Source organism: Thunnus maccoyii, unplaced genomic scaffold (genome assembly GCF_910596095.1).
Source record: "Thunnus maccoyii unplaced genomic scaffold, fThuMac1.1, whole genome shotgun sequence".
In the NCBI taxonomy this organism is placed as follows: domain Eukaryota; kingdom Metazoa; phylum Chordata; class Actinopteri; order Scombriformes; family Scombridae; genus Thunnus; species Thunnus maccoyii.
This window is the reverse complement of record NW_024757901.1, coordinates 279,959-298,704: the sequence shown is the minus strand read 5'-3', so window position 1 is coordinate 298,704 and position 18,746 is coordinate 279,959.

The following is an 18,746-nucleotide window of genomic DNA, read 5'->3' as shown; positions in this document are numbered from 1 at the left end:
CTCAGATATGAACATTCTAGGTGAACTCCCATTTATGAGACTACCTTGCTCGGTTATTGGCCCCGGTTTCGGGGTGGTGCTTCGTATCTGTTAGTTCATATTAATAATTCTGTTAATTGTTATAATTAATTATTATTGATAATTGATAATTATAGCAAATAATTAACTGTGTTCTTCGCAGATTCCTACAGTTGGTACCTGAATTACTGATTAAGGTTAACAATATTTTGATGTCATAATTCATAATTGTCTGTGAACGGAGGGGTGGGCTCACAGAGAGACACTGGTTAGTATTGTGTGTAAAAAGACTCTCACACTGATCATCTCCAAACGCTTTCTTGGTTCCCACAAGCTCAACTGACTGCGCCGCGGCCCGCTGTGCGCAAGGGCGCGAAGGCCCGTCCAACGCTGCTTGCAGCTTTAATTATTATTATTCTTTATTATTACGCCACTTTAACTCTAAATTTGACCCCCTAAACATGCTCAAAAACTCACCAAATTTGGCACGCACATCAGGAATGGTGAAAAATTTGATAAAATGTAAAAATTAAACCCCAAAGTGCCAAAATGTGCTCTCTAGCGCCACCTATGTATCTAAAACGGCCACCACGGCCCGTAGGAATGTCGTAGAGAGATCGAACCAAAACCCAATTATTCGTCTCATCAAGACCTACAAATCATACGCTGACACCCCTGACCTAAATCCAACAGGAAATCTGTAATGTCAATTTCAAAGTATGATTTTTTGCCAATTTTGGACCTTGAATAAACGCTATCTCCTCCTAGGGCGTTAATGGTATCGGCTTCAAACTTTAATACAGAACTTATCACACTGTGTTGAGCAAAAGTTATTAAAAACTTTGTAATAACTCGAACGGTTTAGATTTAGTAAGCCCTGAAAGTTGGAGTGCGACATTACACCTTACAATGTAAACCAATGGGGAGGCAAATTCTGGGCATGGACTTTGTGCCAAACTGGGGCATCTGGCGTCTAAACTATAAGTCCCACCACTTTCAAACCTGTATCAATGGATTCGCGACGAAAATTCCTACAAAAAAATGATATTTTTATGTAGGATTTGGCCAAAGTTATGGGATTTATGAGGATTTTTCACAAGAAGATCACTTTGAAATCTTTCCTTCCAACTGTGAGGGAGAGAGAGAGAATGGGAGGGGGGGGATGGGTAAAGTAAACATCTGCCTGTGACAGAAGCCCTTGGACTGCACCACACTCCACTTACTTAGTGCTTTCACACATGTGACAGCAGTGTTCAATCCTTACTTCTTTTCAAGGAGCGCATGTGCTCCTAAATGAAAGAAATTAGGAGCATACATATAACTTTAGGAGCACACTGAAAAATGTTCAAGTAAGAGTTTCTTACAGAAAACAATTCATTTCATACATATTTACAATTTATCACATACATATTTAAACTCTGTGTGTGTGTGTGTGTGTGTATGTAAATCACAATTAGCTGTTTTTAGGGGTGCTTGTTTATGGCAAAAATTATAATCACAATCAGTTTTGTTCAATATTGAGATCATGATTATTTAACATGATTACTTTTTGACTGTCATCTTCTGCAATTGCTGTTGTTCATACATGCACATATTTTTTCTAACTTGGCTGAGGAGACTATTACACATCTAATCATATATTGTAGTAATGATTAAGAAAAAGTATAGCCTATATGAGGGAAAAACTCAGGAAGGCTGGAGCTCCGGAGCTCCGTATTAAAACTGTAATGGACCTGCCATGAGGGTGGAGCAAACTCCATTTCCAAGAATGCTTTGCGATTTTCACACCTCAGCAGGGAGCAGTCAATATCGGTCCCTCATTGGCGGAGACGCTCCTGCACAGCGGAGCGTCCTGAGGACGCAGCCATGACATCACCACCCCTTTATAAGCGAGCACGCCCGAAATATACGTCTTTCCCATGTCACTGAGCTAGGGTTAACTCCTGTTCCCCTGTGAGTTAGCTTGACTACCCCACGAACATGTTTTCCCCTCATCGAAGACTCCCCTCGTCGGACGAGACGAGACTTTGCCCGTGTTCACCCGAACACATTCCTGGACCCGAGAGAGACTGCTGCTGCAACCAGCGTCCTCAAATTCCCCCGGAGAAAGAGGAAATGAAGTTACTTCGGGATAACGTGGACCGGCTCTGCCCTGCGCGTCTTCGCCGAGTCATCTCTGCTGTTCTCTCCGCCACTCCACTCAGAGCCAGCTGCCGTGTTTTCGCCGACCTGTTTTACCTTGATGGTCACGGTGTTTTTTCCGCAGGTTACACTTCACTCAGCTGGCCGACAGACCCGCTGATTCTCTCCGCTTTAACCTAAATAGCAATTCGGGACTCGGTGCTCCGTTTGGATCTAAACAGAGAGCCGGGGTTAGCTGAGAGGCTAGCAGAGGCTAACTGGTTGTGCTTCTTTCGGTCATGCTGCAGTTAACGCTCCGCTGCTGCCTGTTTGCTGCCTGTTAGTTGTGTTCACCACGCTTGACTATTTTGTGTTTGTCCCGCTCGGGACTACTGTGTTTGTGCTGCCGTGAGTGAGAAAGTAAACTGATTTGTCGATCTTAAACCAGACAACGTGCGTTACAGACTGCCGTCCATACGTGCGCTCTCTGTGGAAAAAGAACCGCTTCTCTCTCTCTCACGATCGCTCTCCCTCCTCCCTCTCTTGTGACTAACACCATACTCACGCGCGCACAGATACACGCACCGACATCGTTTTGCACATCTGATGGTCAGATAACGTCGGACAAAAGTGTCCAACCTGCAAGTGTCCAACCCTGTGCAAAGCTGTTTGTGTTTTGTTTGGTAGAATTAGATTTTAGAATAGCTGTTTATTGAATGAAGCATTTGTTAACTTTGTTAATTTTGCTAAGTTTCATAAACACTGTTATATCTTTAAAGAGAAGTTCTTTAGTCATTATTGGTAACATATTGTGAAAAGTGGCTGATTGAAGGAGTCAGAGCTCGAATTCAACCCTTCTTTGTTCACCCTTGACTGATTATCTCTCAGATATGAACATTCTAGGTGAACTCCCATTTATGAGACTACCTTGCTCGGTTATTGGCCCCGGTTTCGGGGTGGTGCTTCGTATCTGTTAGTTCATATTAATAATTCTGTTAATTGTTATAATTAATTATTATTGATAATTGATAATTATAGCAAATAATTAACTGTGTTCTTCGCAGATTCCTACAGTTGGTACCTGAATTACTGATTAAGGTTAACAATATTTTGATGTCATAATTCATAATTGTCTGTGAACGGAGGGGTGGGCTCACAGAGAGACACTGGTTAGTATTGTGTGTAAAAAGACTCTCACACTGATCATCTCCAAACGCTTTCTTGGTTCCCACAAGCTCAACTGACTGCGCCGCGGCCCGCTGTGCGCAAGGGCGCGAAGGCCCGTCCAACGCTGCTTGCAGCTTTAATTAGGGCCTGAGCCCAAAGGGCGAAGACCCTATTGTTTTTCGTGTGTTTGTTTCTTTCTTTATTATTACGCCACTTTAACTCTAAATGTGACCCCCTAAACATGCTCAAAAACTCACCAAATTTGGCACGCACATCAGGAATGGTGAAAAATTTGATAAAATGTAAAAATTAAACCCCAAAGTGCCAAAATGTGCTCTCTAGCGCCACCTATGTATCTAAAACGGCCGCCACGGCCCGTAGGAATGTCGTAGAGAGATCGAACCAAAACTCAATTATTCGTCTCATCAAGACCTACAAATCATACGCTGACACCCCTGACCTAAATCCAACAGGAAATCTGCAATGTCCATTTCAAAGTATGATTTTTTGCCAATTTTGGACCTTGAATAAACGCTATCTCCTCCTAGGGCGTTAATGGTATCGGCCTCAAACTTTAATACATGACTTATCACACTGTGTTGAGCAAAAGTTATTAAAAACTTTGTAATAACTCGAACGGTTTAGATTTAGTAAGCCCTGAAAGTTGGAGTGCGACATTACACCTTACAATGTAAACCAATGGGGAGGCAAATTCTGGGCATGGCCTTTGTGCCAAACTGGGGCATCTGGCGTCTAAACTATAAGTCCGACCACTTTCAAACCTGTATCAATGGATTCGCGACGAAAATTCCTACAAAAAAATGATATTTTTATGTAGGATTTGGCCAAAGTTATGGGATTTATGAGGATTTTTCACAAGAAGATCACTTTGAAATCTTTCCTTTCAACTGTGAGGGAGAGAGAGAGAATGGGAGGGGGGGGATGGGTAAAGTAAACATCTACTGCCTGTGACAGAAGCCCTTGGACTGCACCACACTCCAGTTACTTAATGCTTCTACATATCTGACAGCAGTGTTCAATCCTTACTTTTTTTCAAGGAGTACATGTGCTCCTAAACGACAGAAATTAGGAGCATACATATAACTTTAGGAGCACACTGAAAAATGTTCAAGTAAGAGTTTCTTTAAGAAAACAATTCATTACATACATATTTACAATTGATCACATACATATTTAAACTCTGTGTGTGTGTGTGTGTGTGTGTGTGTGTGTGTGTGTGTGTGTGTGTGTGTATGTAAATCACAATTTGCTGTTTTTAGGGGTGCTTGATTATGGCAAAAATTATAATCACAATCATTTTTGTTCAATATTGAGATCATGATTATTTAACATGATTACTTTTTGACTGTCATCTTCTCCAATTGCTGTTGTTCATACATGCACATATTTTTTCTAACTTGGCTGAGGAGACTATTACATATGTAATCATATATTGTAGTAATGATTAAGAAAAACTATAGCCTATATGAGGGAAAAACTCAGGAAGGCTGGAGTTCCGGAGCTCCGTATTAAAACTGTAATGGACCTGCCATGAGGGTGGAGCAAACTCCATTTCCAAGGATGCTTTGCGATTTTCACACTTCAGCAGGGTGCAGTCAACATCGGTCCCTCATTGGCGGAGACGCTCCTGCACAGCGGAGCGTCCTGAGGACGCAGCCATGACATCACCACCCCTTTATAAGCGAGCACGCCCAAACTACACGTCTTTCCCATGTCACTGAGCTAGGGGTAACTCCTGTTCCCCTGTGAGTTAGCTTGACTACCCCACGAACATGTTTTCCCCTCATCGAAGACTCCCCTCGTCGGACGAGACGAGACTTTGCCCGTGTTCACCCGAACACATTCCTGGACCCGAGAGAGACCGCTGCTGCAACCAGCGTCCTCAAATTCCCCCGAGAAAGAGGAAATGAAGTTACTTCGGGATAACGTGGACCGGCTCTGCCCTGCGCGTCTTCGCCGAGTCATCTCTGCTGTTCTCTCCGCCACTCCACTCAGAGCCAGCTGCCGTGTTTTCGCCGACCTGTTTTACCTTGATGGGCACGGTGTTTTTTCCGCAGGTTTCACTTCACTCAGCTGGCCGACAGACCCGCTGATTCTCTCCGCTTTAACCTAAATAGCAATTCGGGACTCGGTGCTCCGTTTGGATCTAAACAGAGAGCCGGGGTTAGCTGAGAGGCTAGCAGAGGCTAACTGGTTGTGCTTCTTTCGGTCATGCTGCAGTTAACGCTCCGCTGCTGCCTGTTTGCTGCCTGTTAGTTGTGTTCACCACGCTTGACTATTTTGTGTTTGTCCCGCTCGGGACTACTGTGTTTGTGCTGCCGTGAGTGAGAAAGTAAACTGATTTGTCGATCTTAAACCAGACAACGTGCGTTACAGACTGCCGTCCATACGTGCGCTCTCTGTGGAAAAAGAACCGCTTCTCTCTCTCTCACGATCGCTCTCCCTCCTCCCTCTCTTGTGACTAACACCATACTCACGCGCGCACAGATACACGCACCGACATCGTTTTGCACATCTGATGGTCAGATAACGTCGGACAAAAGTGTCCAACCTGCAAGTGTCCAACCCTGTGCAAAGCTGTTTGTGTTTTGTTTGGTAGAATTAGATTTTAGAATAGCTATTTATTGAATGAAGCATTTGTTAACTTTGTTAATTTTGCTAAGTTTCATAAACACTGTTATATCTTTAAAGAGAAGTTCTTTAGTCATTATTGGTAACATATTGTGAAAAGTGGCTGATTGAAGGAGTCAGAGCTCGAATTCAACCCTTCTTTGTTCACCCTTGACTGATTATCTCTCAGATATTAACATTCTAGGTGAACTCCCATTTATGAGACTACCTTGCTCGGTTATTGGCCCCGGTTTCGGGGTGGTGCTTCGTATCTGTTAGTTCATATTAATAATTCTGTTAATTGTTATAATTAATTATTATTGATAATTGATAATTATAGCAAATAATTAACTGTGTTCTTCGCAGATTCCTACAGTTGGTACCTGAATTACTGATTAAGGTTAACAATATTTTGATGTCATAATTCATAATTGTCTGTGAACGGAGGGGTGGGCTCACAGAGAGACACTGGTTAGTATTGTGTGTAAAAAGACTCTCACACTGATCATCTCCAAACGTTTTCTTGGTTCCCACAAGCTCAACTGACTGCGCCGCGGCCCGCTGTGCGCAAGGGCGCGAAGGCCCGTTCAACGCTGCTTGCAGCTTTAATTAGGGCCTGAGCCCAAAGGGCGAAGACCCTATTGTTTTTCGTGTGTTTGTTTCTTTCTTTATTATTACGCCACTTTAACTCTAAATTTGACCCCCTAAACATGCTCAAAAACTCACCAAATTTGGCACGCACATCAGGTCTGGTGAAAAATTTGATAAAATGTAAAAATTAAACCCCAAAGTGCCAAAATGTGCTCTCTAGCGCCACCTATGTATCTAAAACGGCCACCACGGCCCGTAGGAATGTCGTAGAGAGATCGAACCAAAACTCAATTATTCGTCTCATCAAGACCTACAAATCATACGCTGACACCCCTGACCTAAATCCAACAGGAAATCTGCAATGTCAATTTCAAAGTATGATTTTTTGCCAATTTTGGACCTTGAATAAACGCTATCTCCTCCTAGGGCGTTAATGGTATCGGCTTCAAACTTTAATACATGACTTATCACACTGTGTTGAGCAAAAGTTATTAAAAACTTTGTAATAACTCGAACGGTTTAGATTTAGTAAGCCCTGAAAGTTGGAGTGCGACATTACACCTTACAATGTAAACCAATGGGGAGGCAAATTCTGGGCATGGACTTTGTGCCAAACTGGGGCATCTGGCGTCTAAACTATAAGTCCCACCACTTTCAAACCTGTATCAATGGATTCGCGACGAAAATTCCTACAAAAAAATGATATTTTTATGTAGGATTTGGCCAAAGTTATGGGATTTATGAGGATATTTCACAAGTAGAGTACACTAATATCCTCTCTGCAGCTGTGAGGGAGAGAGAGAGAATGGGAGGGGGGGATGGGTAAAGTAAACATCTACTGCCTGTGACAGAAGCCCTTGGACTGGCCACACTCCACTTACTTAGTGTGTCTACATATCTGACAGCAGTGTTCAATCCCTACTTCTTTTCAAGGAGTACATGTGCTCCTAAATGAAAGAAATTAGGAGCATATATATAACTTTAGGAGCACACTGAAAAATGTGCAAGTAAGAGTTTCTTAAAGAAAACAATTCATTACATACATATTTACAATTTATCACATACATATTTAAACTCTGTGTGTGTGTGTGTGTGTGTGTGTATGTAAATCACAATTTGCTGTTTTTAGGGGTGCTTGATAATGGCAAAAATTATAATCACAATCATTTTTGTTCAATATTGAGATCATGATTATTTAACATGATTACTTTTTGCCTGTCATCTTCTCCAATTGCTGTTGTTCATACATGCACATATTTTTTCTAACTTGGCTGAGGAGACTATTACATATGTAATCATATATTGTAGTAATGATTAAGAAAAACTATAGCCTATATGAGGGAAAAACTCAGGAAGGCTGGAGTTCCGGAGCTCCGTATTAAAACTGTAATGGACCTGCCATGAGGGTGGAGCAAACTCCATTTCCAAGGATGCTTTGCGATTTTCACACCTCAGCAGGGAGCAGTCAACATCGGTCCCTCATTGGCGGAGACGCTCCTGCACAGCGGAGCGTCCTGAGGACGCAGCCATGACATCACCACCCCTTTATAAGCGAGCACGCCCAATCTACACGTCTTTCCCATGTCACTGAGCTAGGGGTAACTCCTGTTCCCCTGTGAGTTAGCTTGACTACCCCACGAACATGTTTTCCCCTCATCGGACGAGACGAGACTTTGCCCGTGTTCACCCGAACACATTCCTGGACCCGAGAGAGACCGCTGCTGCAACCAGCGTCCTCAAATTCCCCCGAGAAAGAGGAAATGAAGTTACTTCGGGATAACGTGGACCGGCTCTGCCCTGCGCGTCTTCGCCGAGTCGTCTCTGCTGTTCTCTCCGCCACTCCACTCAGAGCCAGCTGCCTTGTTTTTGCCGACCTGTTTTACCGTGATGGTCACAGAGTTTTTTCCGCAGGTTTCACTTCACTCAGCTGGCCGACAGACCCGCTGATTCTCTCCGCTTTAACCTAAATAGCAATTCGGGACTCGGTGCTCCGTTTGGATCTAAACAGAGAGCCGGGGTTAGCTGAGAGGCTAGCAGAGGCGAACTGGTTGTGCTTCTTTCGGTCATGCTGCAGTTAACGCTCCGCTGCTGCCTGTTTGCTGCCTGTTAGTTGTGTTCACCACGCTAGACTATTTTGTGTTTGTCCCGCTCGGGACTACTGTGTTTGTGCTGCCGTGAGTGAGAAAGTAAACTGATTGTCGATCTTAAACCAGACAACGTGCGTTACAGACTGCCGTCCATACGTGCGCTCTCTGTGGAAAAAGAACCGCTTCTCTCTCTCTCACGATCGCTTTCCCTCCTCCCTCTCTTGTGACTAACACCATACTCACGTGCGCACAGATACACGCACCGACATCGTTTTGCACATCTGATGGTCAGATAACGTCGGACAAAAGTGTCCAACCTGCAAGTGTCCAACCCTGTGCAAAGCTGTTTGTGTTTTGTTTGGTAGAATTAGATTTTAGAATAGCTATTTATTGAATGAAGCATTTGTTAACTTTGTTAATTTTGCTAAGTTTAATAAACACTGTTATATCTTTAAAGAGAAGGTCTTTAGTCATTATTGGTAACATATTGTGAAAAGTGGCTGATTGAAGGAGTCAGAGCTCGAATTCAACCCCTCTTTGTTCACCCTTGAATGATTATCTCTCAGATATTAACATTCTAGGTGAACTCCCATTTATGAGACTACCTTGCTCGGTTATTGGTCCCGGTTTCGGGGTGGTGCTTCGTATCTGTTAGTTCATATTAATAATTCTGTTAATTGTTATAATTAATTATTATTGATAATTGATAATTATAGCAAATAATTAACTGTGTTCTTCGCAGATCCTACAGTTGGTACCTGAATTATTGATTAAGGTTAACAATATTTTGATTTCATAATTCATAATTGTCTGTGAACAGAGGGGTGGGCTCACAGAGAGACACTGGTTAGTATTGTGTGTAAAAAGACTCTCACACTGATCATCTCCAAACGTTTTCTTGGTTCCCACAAGCTCAACTGACTGCGCCGCGGCTTGACGTGCGCAAGGGCGCGAAGGCCCGTCCAACGCTGCTTGCAGCTTTAATTAGGGCCTGAGCCCAAAGGGCGAAGACCCTCTTGTTTTTCGTGTGTTTGTTTGTTTCTTATTAGGGCCTGAGCCCAAAGGGCGAAGACCCTATTGTTTTTCGTGTGTTTGTTTCTTTCTTTATTATTACGCCACTTTAACTCTAAATGTGACCCCCTAAACATGCTCAAAAACTCACCAAATTTGGCACGCACATCAGGAATGGTGAAAAATTTGATAAAATGTAAAAATTAAACCCCAAAGTGCCAAAATGTGCTCTCTAGCACCACCTATGTATCTAAAACGGCCGCCACGGCCCGTAGGAATGTCGTAGAGAGATCGAACCAAAACTCAATTATTCGTCTCATCAAGACCTACAAATCATACGCTGACACCCCTGACCTAAATCCAACAGGAAATCTGCAATGTCCATTTCAAAGTATGATTTTTTGCCAATTTTGGACCTTGAATAAACGCTATCTCCTCCTAGGGCGTTAATGGTATCGGCCTCAAACTTTAATACATGACTTATCACACTGTGTTGAGCAAAAGTTATTAAAAACTTTGTAATAACTCGAACGGTTTAGATTTAGTAAGCCCTGAAAGTTGGAGTGCGACATTACACCTTACAATGTAAACCAATGGGGAGGCAAATTCTGGGCATGGCCTTTGTGCCAAACTGGGGCATCTGGCGTCTAAACTATAAGTCCCACCACTTTCAAACCTGTATCAATGGATTCGCGACGAAAATTCCTACAAAAAAATGATATTTTTATGTAGGATTTGGCCAAAGTTATGGGATTTATGAGGATTTTTCACAAGAAGATCACTTTGAAATCTTTCCTTTCAACTGTGAGGGAGAGAGAGAGAATGGGAGGGGGGGGATGGGTAAAGTAAACATCTACTGCCTGTGACAGAAGCCCTTGGACTGCACCACACTCCAGTTACTTAATGCTTCTACATATCTGACAGCAGTGTTCAATCCTTACTTTTTTTCAAGGAGTACATGTGCTCCTAAACGACAGAAATTAGGAGCATACATATAACTTTAGGAGCACACTGAAAAATGTTCAAGTAAGAGTTTCTTTAAGAAAACAATTCATTACATACATATTTACAATTGATCACATACATATTTAAACTCTGTGTGTGTGTGTGTGTGTGTGTGTGTGTGTGTGTGTGTATGTAAATCACAATTTGCTGTTTTTAGGGGTGCTTGATTATGGCAAAAATTATAATCACAATCATTTTTGTTCAATATTGAGATCATGATTATTTAACATGATTACTTTTTGACTGTCATCTTCTCCAATTGCTGTTGTTCATACATGCACATATTTTTTCTAACTTGGCTGAGGAGACTATTACATATGTAATCATATATTGTAGTAATGATTAAGAAAAACTATAGCCTATATGAGGGAAAAACTCAGGAAGGCTGGAGTTCCGGAGCTCCGTATTAAAACTGTAATGGACCTGCCATGAGGGTGGAGCAAACTCCATTTCCAAGGATGCTTTGCGATTTTCACACTTCAGCAGGGAGCAGTCAACATCGGTCCCTCATTGGCGGAGACGCTCCTGCACAGCGGAGCGTCCTGAGGACGCAGCCATGACATCACCACCCCTTTATAAGCGAGCACGCCCAAACTACACGTCTTTCCCATGTCACTGAGCTAGGGGTAACTCCTGTTCCCCTGTGAGTTAGCTTGACTACCCCACGAACATGTTTTCCCCTCATCGAAGACTCCCCTCGTCGGACGAGACGAGACTTTGCCCGTGTTCACCCGAACACATTCCTGGACCCGAGAGAGACCGCTGCTGCAACCAGCGTCCTCAAATTCCCCCGAGAAAGAGGAAATGAAGTTACTTCGGGATAACGTGGACCGGCTCTGCCCTGCGCGTCTTCGCCGAGTCATCTCTGCTGTTCTCTCCGCCACTCCACTCAGAACCAGCTGCCGTGTTTTCGCCGACCTGTTTTACCTTGATGGTCACGGTGTTTTTTCCGCAGGTTTCACTTCACTCAGCTGGCCGACAGACCCGCTGATTCTCTCCGCTTTAACCTAAATAGCAATTCGGGACTCGGTGCTCCGTTTGGATCTAAACAGAGAGCCGGGGTTAGCTGAGAGGCTAGCAGAGGCTAACTGGTTGTGCTTCTTTCGGTCATGCTGCAGTTAACGCTCCGCTGCTGCCTGTTTGCTGCCTGTTAGTTGTGTTCACCACGCTTGACTATTTTGTGTTTGTCCCGCTCGGGACTACTGTGTTTGTGCTGCCGTGAGTGAGAAAGTAAACTGATTTGTCGATCTTAAACCAGACAACGTGCGTTACAGACTGCCGTCCATACGTGCGCTCTCTGTGGAAAAAGAACCGCTTCTCTCTCTCTCACGATCGCTCTCCCTCCTCCCTCTCTTGTGACTAACACCATACTCACGCGCGCACAGATACACGCACCGACATCGTTTTGCACATCTGATGGTCAGATAACGTCAGACAAAAGTGTCCAACCTGCAAGTGTCCAACCCTGTGCAAAGCTGTTTGTGTTTTGTTTGGTAGAATTAGATTTTAGAATAGCTATTTATTGAATGAAGCATTTGTTAACTTTGTTAATTTTGCTAAGTTTCATAAACACTGTTATATCTTTAAAGAGAAGTTCTTTAGTCATTATTGGTAACATATTGTGAAAAGTGGCTGATTGAAGGAGTCAGAGCTCGAATTCAACCCTTCTTTGTTCACCCTTGACTGATTATCTCTCAGATATTAACATTCTAGGTGAACTCCCATTTATGAGACTACCTTGCTCGGTTATTGGCCCCGGTTTCGGGGTGGTGCTTCGTATCTGTTAGTTCATATTAATAATTCTGTTAATTGTTATAATTAATTATTATTGATAATTGATAATTATAGCAAATAATTAACTGTGTTCTTCGCAGATTCCTACAGTTGGTACCTGAATTACTGATTAAGGTTAACAATATTTTGATGTCATAATTCATAATTGTCTGTGAACGGAGGGGTGGGCTCACAGAGAGACACTGGTTAGTATTGTGTGTAAAAAGACTCTCACACTGATCATCTCCAAACGCTTTCTTGGTTCCCACAAGCTCAACTGACTGCGCCGCGGCCCGCTGTGCGCAAGGGCGCGAAGGCCCGTTCAACGCTGCTTGCAGCTTTAATTATTATTAGGGCCTGAGCCCAAAGGGCGAAGACCCTATTGTTTTTCGTGTGTTTGTTTCTTTCTTTATTATTACGCCACTTTAACTCTAAATGTGACCCCCTAAACATGCTCAAAAACTCACCAAATTTGGCACGCACATCAGGAATGGTGAAAAATTTGATAAAATGTAAAAATTAAACCCCAAAGTGCCAAAATGTGCTCTCTAGCGCCACCTATGTATCTAAAACGGCCGCCACGGCCCGTAGGAATGTCGTAGAGAGATCGAACCAAAACCCAATTATTCGTCTCATCAAGACCTACAAATCATACGCTGACACCCCTGACCTAAATCCAACAGGAAATCTGCAATGTCCATTTCAAAGTATGATTTTTTGCCAATTTTGGACCTTGAATAAACGCTATCTCCTCCTAGGGCGTTAATGGTATCGGCCTCAAACTTTAATACATGACTTATCACACTGTGTTGAGCAAAAGTTATTAAAAACTTTGTAATAACTCGAACGGTTTAGATTTAGTAAGCCCTGAAAGTTGGAGTGCGACATTACACCTTACAATGTAAACCAATGGGGAGGCAAATTCTGGGCATGGCCTTTGTGCCAAACTGGGGCATCTGGCGTCTAAACTATAAGTCCGACCACTTTCAAACCTGTATCAATGAATTCGCGACGAAAATTCCTACAAAAAAATGATATTTTTATGTAGGATTTGGCCAAAGTTATGGGATTTATGAGGATTTTTCACAAGAAGATCACTTTGAAATCTTTCCTTCCAACTGTGAGGGAGAGAGAGAGAATGGGAGGGGGGGGGATGGGTAAAGTAAACATCTGCCTGTGACAGAAGCCCTTGGACTGCACCACACTCCACTTACTTAGTGCTTTCACACATGTGACAGCAGTGTTCAATCCTTACTTCTTTTCAAGGAGCGCATGTGCTCCTAAATGAAAGAAATTAGGAGCATACATATAACTTTAGGAGCACACTGAAAAATGTTCAAGTAAGAGTTTCTTACAGAAAACAATTCATTTCATACATATTTACAATTTATCACATACATATTTAAACTCTGTGTGTGTGTGTGTGTGTGTGTGTGTGTGTGTGTGTGTGTATGTAAATCACAATTAGCTGTTTTTAGGGGTGCTTGTTTATGGCAAAAATTATAATCACAATCAGTTTTGTTCAATATTGAGATCATGATTATTTAACATGATTACTTTTTGACTGTCATCTTCTGCAATTGCTGTTGTTCATACATGCACATATTTTTTCTAACTTGGCTGAGGAGACTATTACACATCTAATCATATATTGTAGTAATGATTAAGAAAAAGTATAGCCTATATGAGGGAAAAACTCAGGAAGGCTGGAGCTCCGGAGCTCCGTATTAAAACTGTAATGGACCTGCCATGAGGGTGGAGCAAACTCCATTTCCAAGAATGCTTTGCGATTTTCACACCTCAGCAGGGAGCAGTCAATATCGGTCCCTCATTGGCGGAGACGCTCCTGCACAGCGGAGCGTCCTGAGGACGCAGCCATGACATCACCACCCCTTTATAAGCGAGCACGCCCGAAATATACGTCTTTCCCATGTCACTGAGCTAGGGTTAACTCCTGTTCCCCTGTGAGTTAGCTTGACTACCCCACGAACATGTTTTCCCCTCATCGAAGACTCCCCTCGTCGGACGAGACGAGACTTTGCCCGTGTTCACCCGAACACATTCCTGGACCCGAGAGAGACCGCTGCTGCAACCAGCGTCCTCAAATTCCCCCGGAGAAAGAGGAAATGAAGTTACTTCGGGATAACGTGGACCGGCTCTGCCCTGCGCGTCTTCGCCGAGTCATCTCTGCTGTTCTCTCCGCCACTCCACTCAGAGCCAGCTGCCGTGTTTTCGCCGACCTGTTTTACCTTGATGGTCACGGTGTTTTTTCCGCAGGTTACACTTCACTCAGCTGGCCGACAGACCCGCTGATTCTCTCCGCTTTAACCTAAATAGCAATTCGGGACTCGGTGCTCCGTTTGGATCTAAACAGAGAGCCGGGGTTAGCTGAGAGGCTAGCAGAGGCTAACTGGTTGTGCTTCTTTCGGTCATGCTGCAGTTAACGCTCCGCTGCTGCCTGTTTGCTGCCTGTTAGTTGTGTTCACCACGCTTGACTATTTTGTGTTTGTCCCGCTCGGGACTACTGTGTTTGTGCTGCCGTGAGTGAGAAAGTAAACTGATTTGTCGATCTTAAACCAGACAACGTGCGTTACAGACTGCCGTCCATACGTGCGCTCTCTGTGGAAAAAGAACCGCTTCTCTCTCTCTCACGATCGCTCTCCCTCCTCCCTCTCTTGTGACTAACACCATACTCACGTGCGCACAGATACACGCACCGACATCGTTTTGCACATCTGATGGTCAGATAACGTCGGACAAAAGTGTCCAACCTGCAAGTGTCTAACCCTGTGCAAAGCTGTTTGTGTTTTGTTTGGTAGAATTAGATTTTAGAATAGCTATTTATTGAATGAAGCATTTGTTAACTTTGTTAATTTTGCTAAGTTTCATAAACACTGTTATATCTTTAAAGAGAAGTTCTTTAGTCATTATTGGTAACATATTGTGAAAAGTGGCTGATTGAAGGAGTCAGAGCTCGAATTCAACCCTTCTTTGTTCACCCTTGAATGATTATCTCTCAGATATTAACATTCTAGGTGAACTCCCATTTATGAGACTACCTTGCTCGGTTATTGGCCCCGGTTTCGGGGTGGTGCTTCGTATCTGTTAGTTCATATTAATAATTCTGTTAATTGTTATAATTAATTATTATTGATAATTGATAATTATAGCAAATAATTAACTGTGTTCTTCGCAGATTCCTACAGTTGGTACCTGAATTACTGATTAAGGTTAACAATATTTTGATGTCATAATTCATAATTGTCTGTGAACGGAGGGGTGGGCTCACAGAGAGACACTGGTTAGTATTGTGTGTAAAAAGACTCTCACACTGATCATCTCCAAACGCTTTCTTGGTTCCCACAAGCTCAACTGACTGCGCCGCGGCCCGCTGTGCGCAAGGGCGCGAAGGCCCGTTCAACGCTGCTTGCAGCTTTAATTAGGGCCTGAGCCCAAAGGGCGAAGACCCTATTGTTTTTCGTGTGTTTGTTTCTTTATTATTCTTTCTTTCTTGTTACGCCACTTTAACTCTAAATTTGACCCCCTAAACATGCTCAAAAACTCACCAAATTTGGCACGCACATCAGGAATGGTGAAAAATTTGATAAAATGTAAAAATTAAACCCCAAAGTGCCAAAATGTGCTCTCTAGCGCCACCTATGTATCTAAAACGGCCGCCACGGCCCGTAGGAATGTCGTAGAGAGATCGAACCAAAACCCAATTATTCGTCTCATCAAGACCTACAAATCATACGCTGACACCCCTGACCTAAATCCAACAGGAAATCCGCAATGTCAATTTCAAAGTATGATTTTTTGCCAATTTTGGACCTTGAATAAACGCTATCTCCTCCTAGGGCGTTAATGGTATCGGCTTCAAACTTGAATACATGACTTATCACACTGTGTTGAGCAAAAGTTATTAAAAACTTTGTAATAACTCGAACGGTTTAGATTTAGTAAGCCCTGAAAGTTGGAGTGCGACATTACACCTTACAATGTAAACCAATGGGGAGGCAAATTCTGGGCATGGACTTTGTGCCAAACTGGGGCATCTGGCGTCTAAACTATAAGTCCGACCACTTTCAAACCTGTATCAATGGATTCGCGACGAAAATTCCTACAAAAAAATGATATTTTTATGTAGGATTTGGTCAAAGTTATGGGATTTATGAGGATTTTTCACAAGAAGATCAGTTTAAAATCTGTCCTTCCAACTGTGAGGGAGAGAGAGAGAATGGGAGGGGGGGGATGGGTAAAGTAAACATCTACTCCATTTCCAAGGATGCTTTGCGATTTTCACACCTCAGCAGGGAGCAGTCAACATCGGTCCCTCATTGGCGGAGACGCTCCTGCACAGCCATGACATCACCACCCCTTTATAAGCGAGCACGCCCGAAATACACGTCTTTCCCATGTCACTGAGCTCGGGGTAACTCCTGTTCCCCTGTGAGTTAGCTTGACTACCCCACGAACATGTTTTCCCCTCATCGAAGACTCCCCTCGTCGGACGAGACGAGACTTTTCCCGTGTTCACCCGAACACATTCCTGGAGCCGAGAGAGACCGCTGCTGCAACCAGCGTCCTCAAATTCCCCCGAGAAAGAGGAAATGAAGTTACTTACATTCCTTTTTTCCGCAGGTTTCACTTCACTCAGCTGGCCGACAGACCCGCTGATTCTCTCCGCTTTAACCTAAATAGCAATTCGGGACTCGGTGCTCCGTTTGGATCTAAACAGAGACCCGGGGTTAGCTGAGAGGCTAGCAGAGGCTAACTGGTTGTGCTTCTTTCGGTCATGCTGCAATTAACGCTCCGCTGCTGCCTGTTCTCCGCTTTAACCTAAATAACAAATCGGGACTCGGTGCTCCGTTTGGATCTAAACAGAGAGCCGGGGTTAGCTGAGTGGCTAGCAGAGGCTAACTGGTTGTGCTTCTTTCGGTCATGCTGCAGTTAACGCTCCGCTGCTGCCTGTTTGCTGCCTGTTCTCCGCTTTAACCTAAATAACAAATCGGGACTCGGTGCTCCGTTTGGATCTAAACAGAGAGCCGGGGTTAGCTGAGAGGCTAGCAGAGGCTAACTGGTTGTGCTTCTTTCGGTCATGCTGCAATTAACGCTCCGCTGCTGCCTGTTCTCGGCTTTAACCTAAATAACAAATCGGGACTCGGTGCTCCGTTTGGATCTAAACAGAGAGCCGGGGTTAGCTGAGAGGCTAGCAGAGCCTAACTGGTTGTGCTTCTTTCGGTCATGCTGCAGTTAACGCTCCGCTGCTGCCTGTTTGCTGCCTGTTAGTTGTGTTCACCACGCTAGACTATTTTGTGTTTGTCCCGCTCGGGACTACTGTGTTTGTGCTGCCGTGAGTGAGAAAGTAAACTGATTTGTCGATCTGAAACCAGACAACGTGCGTTACAGACTGCTGTCCGTACTTGCGCTCTCTGTGGAAAAAGAACCGCTTCTCTCTCTCTCACGATCGTTTTCCCTACTCCCTCTTGTGACTAACACTACACTCACGCGCGCACAGATACACGCACCGACATCGTTTTGCACATCTGATGGTCAGATAACGTCGGACAAAAGTGTCCAACCTGCAAGTGTCCAACCCTGTGCAAAGCTGTTTGTGTTTTGTTTGGTAGAATTAGATTTTAGAATAGCTATTTATTGAATGAAGCATTTGTTAACTTTGTTAATTTTGCTGAGTTTAATTAACACTGTTATATCTTTAAAGACAAGTTCTTTAGTCATTATTGGTAACATATTGTGAAAAGTGGCTGATTGAAGGAGTCAGAGCTCGAATTCAACCCTTCTTTGTTCACCCTTGAATGATTATCTCTCAGATATTAACATTCTAGGTGAACTCCCATTTATGAGATTACCTTGTTCGGTTATTGGTCCCGGTTTCGGGATGGTGCTTCGTATTTGTTAGTTCATATTAATAATTCTGTTATTTGTTATAATTATTTATTATTGATAATTGATAATTATAGCAAATAATCAACTGTGTTCCTTGCAGATCCTACAGTTGGTGCCTGAATTATTGATTAAGGTTAACAATATTTTGATTTCATAATCCATAATTGTCTGTGAGCAGAGGGGTGGGCTCACAGAGAGACACTGGTTAGTATTATGTGTCAAAAGACTCTCACACTGATCATCTCCAAACGTTTTCTTGGTTCCCAGAAGCTTAGCTGACTGCGCCGCCGCCCGCCGTGCGCAAGGGCGCGAAGGCCCGTCCAACGCTGCTTGCAGCTTTAATTAGGGCCTGAGCCCAAAGGGCGAAGACCCTATTGTTTTTCGTGTGTTTGTTTCTTTATTAGGGCCTGAGCCCAAAGGGCGAAGACCCTATTG